At 44.4% G+C, this 8359-nt stretch overlaps 1 non-coding gene across 1 annotated transcript; it reads right to left on the bottom strand.

The window, feature by feature from the left end:
- Positions 1 to 7834: 7834 nt before the first annotated feature.
- LOC118613492 lies at positions 7835 to 7953 on the bottom strand. Its single transcript, XR_004955501.1, has one exon. It is a non-coding gene; the product is annotated as a 5S ribosomal RNA (ribosomal RNA).
- Positions 7954 to 8359: the final 406 nt, after the last annotated feature.

Here is an 8359-nt window from a genome sequence, read left to right as displayed (position 1 = left end):
AATTTCCATGGAATGTGCGGAGAAGCCGACATTGGTAGGGAATCGGTCTCGGGCAAGTTAAAGTCCTACTTTCATTTCCATACAGTCAAATTGGAACATTTTTTACAATGTAAAAAAGAAACACGGAATCGTCAGATAAGCTGGATGAACTTCAGCAATCATCGAGTCCAATATCCACATGGCAGAGTGAAAATAGAACTTTCGGCGGAGATAAAGATACACGTTTTATCAAATTCCGTGTGTCAGTTCGGGTCCTCTGGGGAGACGATGCCAAGACGGGATTAGACGTGCCAGAGCTTTTACGCAGAAATGCCTGCCAAGGATAAAGGGGAAGGAGCAGGAAGAGGCGGGGCCGACACCCCGACTGTGGGGACTGTGGGGTTGCAGACCTGACCCTTCTGAAAGGGGAGGGAGAGAGGAGGACCGGACGGGAAGAGCTTCACACGTTCCTGAGTGAGGCCTGGCCGGCATGGCTGGGTGTGCTCAAGCGACTATTGTCATTATAAGTAGACTCAGCAAATGAAAGCATAGAACAGAGTGAATTTAAATTTCGGGACAACAAGTATTCTTAGTATAAGAATACTGTTGATCTGAAATCCACATTTAATTGGGCGTCCTGTTTTGTATCCGGCAACCCTAATTATAGGACAGCCCGGATTACGGGCATTCCCTGCCAGGCCGGAAAGGACTGGCCCTCCTGTCCTCACGGAGCTGAGCTGCTGCGTGGGAGCCCTGGGAGCCGCCAGAGGAAGTGGGGCGGGCCTTGCTCCCAGCTTTGCGCTTGCCGGACAGAGGGAGCGGCTGGGGCTGTCGGTCGGCCGTGCTCCCCACCGCAGGTTGCCTTGAAGGACGTCCGAGCAGCCGACGGGTATGGCTGCCACAGCCTTGCTGGACAGCGTGCGAACACCCGGAGCCCTTAGTGTGTATCCCCTGAAGTCAGAGACACTGTGTGGGCTGACACCTGCCTCTCACCTGAAACAACCGGAGGGCAGGGACGGCTGGCTAGCTGACGAGAAAGGAAGGGACTGACTGCTTGGACCGACCTTCATTTCCCGATTGTCCTGGCAAAGACTGTGCGTGCATTTTTCCTGGCAGGGATGGGCCAGAAAGAGAACAATGCCAGTGTCGGGTGACCTTAAATACTGTCTGTCGGTTAAAGAGACCACTGCTATTCTCAGAGAGCGGGGGCTGGGGAAGGACTCAGCAACATCATGTAATTCAAGGAGGCTCTGGTGAGAGGTCCCAGTGATGGGGCAGCACCCCCCCCCCCAAAAAAAACAAATAAAACCCCTCTGTAAATCACATTCTGCTTTGGAAACAAAGAGCCCCCAAGTCTCAATGGCTTAAACTAACAAAACATAGTTCTCTCTCTAGATCCGTGTTGGCTGTACCTCAAGCCACCGGGATGAAGCGCCTGTTGGGAAGTGCTGAGAAGTCACAGGTGGATAACCCTATCGTAAGGAAGGGACGTTTACTTTGGAATTGTTAGGGGTTGAAACGTGTCCCCTCCACCAAAAAAAAAAAATGATATGTTGGAGCCCTAAACCCTCAGTCTCCAGAACGTGCTTTTAATTCAGCGACAGCGTCTTAGCGGAGGTAATCAGGTCGCAGTGAGGTCGTCAGTGAGGGTCCTCATCCGACATGGCTGGTGTTCTTCCCGAGAGGAAACCGGGACCCAGAGAGGCGGACAGGGAGAACGCCACACGAAGGCGAGTCAGGGCGATGCGTCTGTGAGCCAGGGGCCGCCCAGACGGCCAGCGGACCACCAGAAGCGCCGAGAGAAGCAGGGACGGCCCCTCACGGCCCTCGGAGGGAGGGACCCGGCACGGCTGACTCCTTGATCTCGGACGTTTCTGTAGTTTCAGCCACCGGCTGGCGGTGCGTTGGTACGGAGTCCTAGCAAACCGGCACAGGGATGATCGTCTCGTTGGTCACGGTTTAAACGTGTGAGAGGCGGCCCAAGCCGGACCTCCTCGGAGGCCTTTCTTGGCCCCTCTCCTCTTCCTCCGCCCTCTGCAGCCCTTGAGGGATCAGTATGGCAGTTCTCCTTGTTCAGATCTGGGCGGAGGAAGCCTCTAAGCAACATCAGATCCAGAGTTTTGGGTGTTATATAAGAACAGACGATTGGTTACTGAATTGCGAGAGTGTTTTGTGATGAATGTGACCAGAAGTCTTTATAATACCTAATGACAGAGATGTCATGAGCTTTGCTGGAGTTTTTTTATTCAGGGCCAATGAAAACCATTAGGCCTGAGAGCGAATTTAAAGAGACAATAAAAAAAAAAAAAAACCAGAAAGGAAAGCAGCTATAATTATATTCAAGAGTTGTGCTCGTTTGAAGAAACACTTATTTTACAAATGAAGGAACTTGGGTTTAGAGAATGCAAATGAGTTGCTTAAGGTCAAACAACTAATTAAGGCAGAGCTGGGACGAGATCCAGACCGTTTCCCGTTCCCTGTTTAATTTCCACCAAACTCTGCTGACTTGTCCTGCAGATGGCAGGGTCACTTTTAAACTATCAGAAGTGCCTTCTTTTCATGCAGCCCCATCAGAAAACAGTCCGGCAGTTCCTCAAAACGTTACACGCGGAGTAACCGCGCGCCCCGGCAAGTTCGCCCTGCATTATACCCAAGGCCGATGAAGACTTATGTCCACCAAAACCTCGTACACACCAGTTCATCGTTGTGTCATTCACAACAGTCAGAGAAGCGGAAGCAACCCACATGTCCGTCGGGCGGTGAATGGACGGACACAGTGCGATGCACCACGCAGTGGAAAGCGGTCCATCGATAGGGAGGAAGGACGGGCAGATGCACGTGCCACGGCGTGGACGGTCCTTGAAAAGCTGATGGCGAGCGAGAAGGCAGGTCTCTGGAGACCACACATTTACTATGAAGTGTCGAGAACTGGGCAAATCCAGAGAGATGGAAGTAGATTAGTGACTTCCTACTTCCGGGGGAAGTGTGGGTCACAGGGAGTGTCTGCTGGTGGACACAGAGTTTCCCTCTAGGGTAATTAAAACTTTCTGAAGTTCCTGGTGATAGTAGCACGACTCTGTGAATGTACCATGGGACTGTACAATTTAAATGGGAGAATTTAATGATATATGAACTATACCTGAATCGAGATATTTAAAAAAGGAAATGCTTTTTATCCCCTAAAGTGAATTCATTCTATATATTTTAAAACTTTTATATTAGCTTATATGTCTACATGTATATAAACACATATACCAATGTGTGTGTATACACACATACATTAGAATATTTTTCCACTAATTTAATCCTTCCACAATTTGCTCCCTTTTGCCCTGCAGCTGAGGCAGAACCTTAGAACATACTCAGCAGAAAATGTGGCCTGCGGTTCACGTGAAGATCTCCCCCACTCTAAAAGCCAGTATTTTCGCCGCTCTAATGTGCGTTAGTGAACCTGGGTTTATATCACGCCCTTTTCGCCGACTCAGCAGCTTTCATATTCATGCCTCATCGGTTAGTCCTGAACAGACTTGTCCTCAGCGGACGTCATTCGTGAATTAAGATTTAAAATGCAGCCCTTTTACACTGGAAGAAACAACGACTTTTTGATCCCGAAAAAATGTGGGATGCTAATTCTCTCTCTATCCTCCTTCCAGACAGTCAGCATGTTGCAAAGATACTACCTAATCTTAAGTACAACTTCCAAAGTAGTCATTTCTTCACCGAGTTATGAAGATTAACCCTATAATTTGTTGTATCTGCAGAAAAGGAAATGATATGAACCTAAATCCTGGAATGCATGTTTTGCAAGGTTAAGCAGCTCAAAGTTCAGTCACCGGTGATGATTCAACTCCACCATGAGACCTCAGCCACCTTTGCTTTCCTTCTCCGGCCTCTATCACAAGCACAAGGGAGGATACGGCCACCTGGGAGAAGCCAACGAATGACTTGGCGGGAAACCCCAGTGACAGGGAGCGTAAAACACATGGAAGGTTGTCGGGAACGTGGACCTGGAAGAGCGTCTAAAGTCGACAGAGATAAGGTCAGCGGCGTTGCCGAGCGGCCCCGTCGCACTGTCGTCATGAAGACGCTCTGCCTGTGGCCTGTTTGACCTCGTGCCCCCCAGTCGGGAGCGCTGACTCCCCCTGTGTCGAGGAACCCGCCTCGCCCACCTTGCTCGACTCTGCAACTCCAGGCCGCCTCGTTCTGAACCGTGGGGCCCTCCGCGAGTCTTTTGTTCTGTTCATTTTTTTTTTCTTCCATTTTCTTTCCCTAAAGCATGACAATTAGAGCTTCCTAATCCTGGAATCCTTAAGATCTCTCTTGAGATCTCTCTTTCACTCTCTCTCAGCAAGAAGTTCCTAAAAGCCTAAAAATAGTCAAGTGATAGATGAAAAAAGACCAAACACACAAAGCGAGAGCAAATACGAAATTGAAACATGGCCTAATAGCAGAAACTACTACAAGATTAAAAAGAATGTCATTTGGGAAGGATGTAGTAAGCGGAGGGATCGTGGTTGAGGGGCTGCAACTTGAACTTTCGCCTCTGGGAGACCCGGGGCTAGAGTCCAATCCTGTTACGCGTCAAACATTCTACCTTAGGAAGCTCACATATCTTCTCCAAGTGTGTTCAATTTCTGTATGTAAAATCTGGACAAATGGTCATTAGGGTGTGTATGTACCGTGATGGTTTCAGGAGACTAGATATCAGTTTTGTTCTCACTCAAATTTGAAAAAAAATAGTGGACATTCTAGAAAACTCTTAAAGAGAACTCATGGCTGCAAACGGAAGGCCTTCACAGTGCGTCCTGAGCCCACCGCAGTGCCCGCCTCGAGCACGGCCCCAGCTCCACATGGCCTGTCGAGGTCTATCGTCCAAGCAGAGCTAACACAATAACACTCACTCCCCACACGCACACACACATACCTCTCCACACACTCTAAGTTATGGTCTTATGAGAGTTTCCGGCGTTGAATCCCTGAGTTGGTATGGATGTGCAGGCGTCCATACCATGAGCTGCTAAAACATAGAAGATTTGGCAACCAAGGGACGGTGCAGCAGAGAGAGAGAATTAGGCTGATGTTTTATATTTCTATCAATGGACGTGGCGGGGATATGCAAGTCTCCACAAGAGCTTAGTGGACATTCCAGAAAATGCCTGAGAATCAAGATCATCAAGAATGAACACCTGTACCCCTGCTTCATAACGGGGTACCCTCCGATCTTTGTTTGTCTGGGTCTATTTCGGGGCTCTCCAGGACTGTTTGAAACATTTCCTCACAGAAGTTTTGCCCAGATTTCATAATTTTACTCTTACATATTCTTTCTTTTGTGTTGTTAAGGAAAATGGTACTTTTATCCCTACAATGCCTTCTATCTGAATGTAGTTTACATATATGATAACTAGCCATTTCTGAGGTTCATTTCACATCCTGTTACTTAGGAAATTATTATATATTATTGTGGTGGTTTCTTGGTAGGCTTTCTTTGTATTAGTTTCCTATAACTAAACTACAGTTATAGCTTCCTATAACTGTAACTAATGACCGTAAACTTACTGGATTCAGATAACACAAATATATTCTCTATCAGTTCTGAAAGCAGAAAGCCTGAGATGAGTTTTACTAAGCTAAAGTCAACTAATAGAAGTGCAGATGTTTGACCTCGCACTTTCTATGCAGTCGCTTTTCCTTCCATCACTATTTTAATCGGTTTTTGTGAAATGTCATTTATTCACTCAAATTGAGCATTTAACTAGGTCATATTCATTCAATGTAGTAGAGTAATAGGATACAGAAATTATTTTAAGAAATATCATAAGAAATTTATGACTTCTTGATTTGAATCATACCCGATTTGTTATAATTGGAAAAAAAATAGGAGAATTGTAGGTTATATATGTCAGAAATATTTTCTCTAGCAAAGTAACAAGGTTTAATAGTTAAACCTTTCTTATTATAAACAAACACTCAGGTATTTTGAATCTTCTGCTAAATCTTCAAGCAATCTTGGGTTATTGTACGTTCTCCCAGAACATTCGAACATGCATACGTTGTAAGTTTTGGCTATTTGACACTTTCCTATAGTATTTTATTAGCCAATCTCAACTTCAATTTCAATAATATATTGCTAAATTAATTGTTTTTAAAGATACTTTATTTTTACCTGAAAGACCTTAGAAATGTGGAGTTTTACCTCCTTTGTTTCTTTATAAATACCTTTTGAAAATAAACATTGGAGAACTCCATCTCATATTATTTGAGGAGTTACAGGGCTATTTTTGTTTGATCAAAAGGTAACAATGGCTCTTCAAACACAATTGCACATTGAGTTTCAATCGTTTGTTTTGTCCATTATATTTTGTCTTTTTCAAGTAGTCTGACCATCCAGTTTCAGAATTTATTCAATTTCAAAATGAAAACAATCCATATCAAGGATTTCTAAATGGCATTTCCATTAAATCACAGCTGATGATTTTTGTCTTCCCGAGGCCGATTTTAGAGTCTCACCAAATATTTGTTAATATTTTTACCTCTGCTCTTAACCATTAATATCTGATTATTATAGGCTGTAATATAAATAGATATAAGATTTACTTATATCTAGTTCCTACATTCCTATGTTGTTTGTTTTTGACTTTTTGTATTGCTGAATTCAAGAAAGAGAAATGAGCAATTGTGAGAGAATTGGTGTTTTAGTATCCGTGGTCTAGGAAGAATCCATTCTCCCCAAACATCTTCCCCCACTGATTAACTGGAATTCTGTGGAATTCTGTGATGGGCTATTTGTTATTATGCCCTTGTGGGTATTACATTGTGTTGGTAGGCTCTATCTCCCCTTAACCATATTTGGAAATGTGGCCACAGGGTCATGAATTACATAGTCTCTCCAGTAATGTAAACCTTATGGCATCTTCTTTAATGAAGCCTCTTACAAGTTAAGTGAACGATTTAAACAGATGAGTTTTCAATAGGTTAGTTTGGATGTGCAAAACCTAGAAGACAGGTCTAGGCTAGGACTTTGCTTTCAGTTGTTCACCAAGCTTATAAATGCAACTTCTATAAAAAACAGATTGCTACATGTTTTAGCTTGTGCGAGCGATCCAATTTTCCAAAATGTTTCTATTGTGGCAGTTGGGAACTGTACAGCCTACTTCATTCCAATTATTAGAATCATTTTAACTATTATTCTACCCACAAGGACCATGGCAAATGCTTTTTGTGTACATACGAAGTTTGATTTCGGCGAGCAGCTGTTCATTATATCGGAGATGCTTTTGATGTCCTTTATTCCATAACACTTAAAACTATTTGGCAACCAAGAAGGCTGTTTCCTCTCGTCTTCAGGGTAATTTCTTTTTTCATTTCGAGTTGTTTCTCAGCTATTTTATGTATCTATTCAATTGCCTCAATATGTTCTTTCAGTGGAAAATAACAAAATTCAGTTACCTATAATAAAACTGCTTTACTTGACCCAAACTTTCGGCAATCACAAAATAGGAGCTCCTAAAATGGGCAGAATGACCCTGTGCGGCCCCGTCCTTGTGGACGTCTCCCCTGCATGTGAGCTTGCTCCATGAGGGGGGACGGGCCCCTGCCGCAGGGACAGGTGTTCTTATTTGAAATCATTAGTTCTCTTCCCCCGGGATATGGTCATACGTTCATAATCAGGGTTTCTGATGGGAACATTTGAGAAACCCCCATCAGGCTAAGAAGGTGACTATGAGCAAGAAGCCTGGGCCTCTCTTCCCTCCCACACATGGGGTGGGGGTGGAGATAGGTCCCAACCTAGGGCTGAGGTAGAAAGCCATGTCCCCAGATTTTGCAGTTGGAATATGAAAAATTACTCTTCTTTTTACACCAACAGCACCCGGTCTTCCTAGGTGGTCTCCCATCCAAGTACTAACCAGGCCCAACCCTGCTTAGCTTCCGAGATCGGATGGAATTGGGCGTGTGTAGGGTGGTATGGCCATAGATGAAAAAATACTTTCCATCTAAACAAGCATCTGAGTGGTTGTTCGGTTCCGTGGCCGTGTTCGCCCAGCTACATTATCAGCTCCCAGGGACTGGCCAGAGATCTTGATCGTGAGCTGTGACATTTTCTTCTGGGGAAAAGCTGTTGCAAGTTTCTGACTCCTCCCACACAAGTCTGTTTGGAATTTTAGTGCTTGATAGTTGAGAACATGTTGCATTTGGGTCTCTGCTTATTATTTAGTGAAATATAAAATGAATAAATATTTTAAATAAAGATGTCTAAAACTGTTTTATAAATTTTTATGTCTGAGTAGAAGATTAAGAAAAAACATTGTATATGTATAGAAGATACCACGAAGGGCAGGGCTTTAAAAGAAAATAGACCTGAATCCCAGCTCCATCACCTGCA

Source organism: Rousettus aegyptiacus, unplaced genomic scaffold (assembly GCF_014176215.1).
Source record: "Rousettus aegyptiacus isolate mRouAeg1 unplaced genomic scaffold, mRouAeg1.p scaffold_m13_p_18, whole genome shotgun sequence".
Lineage (NCBI taxonomy): Eukaryota > Metazoa > Chordata > Mammalia > Chiroptera > Pteropodidae > Rousettus > Rousettus aegyptiacus.
This window is presented reverse-complemented; position numbering and strand designations above follow the sequence as displayed.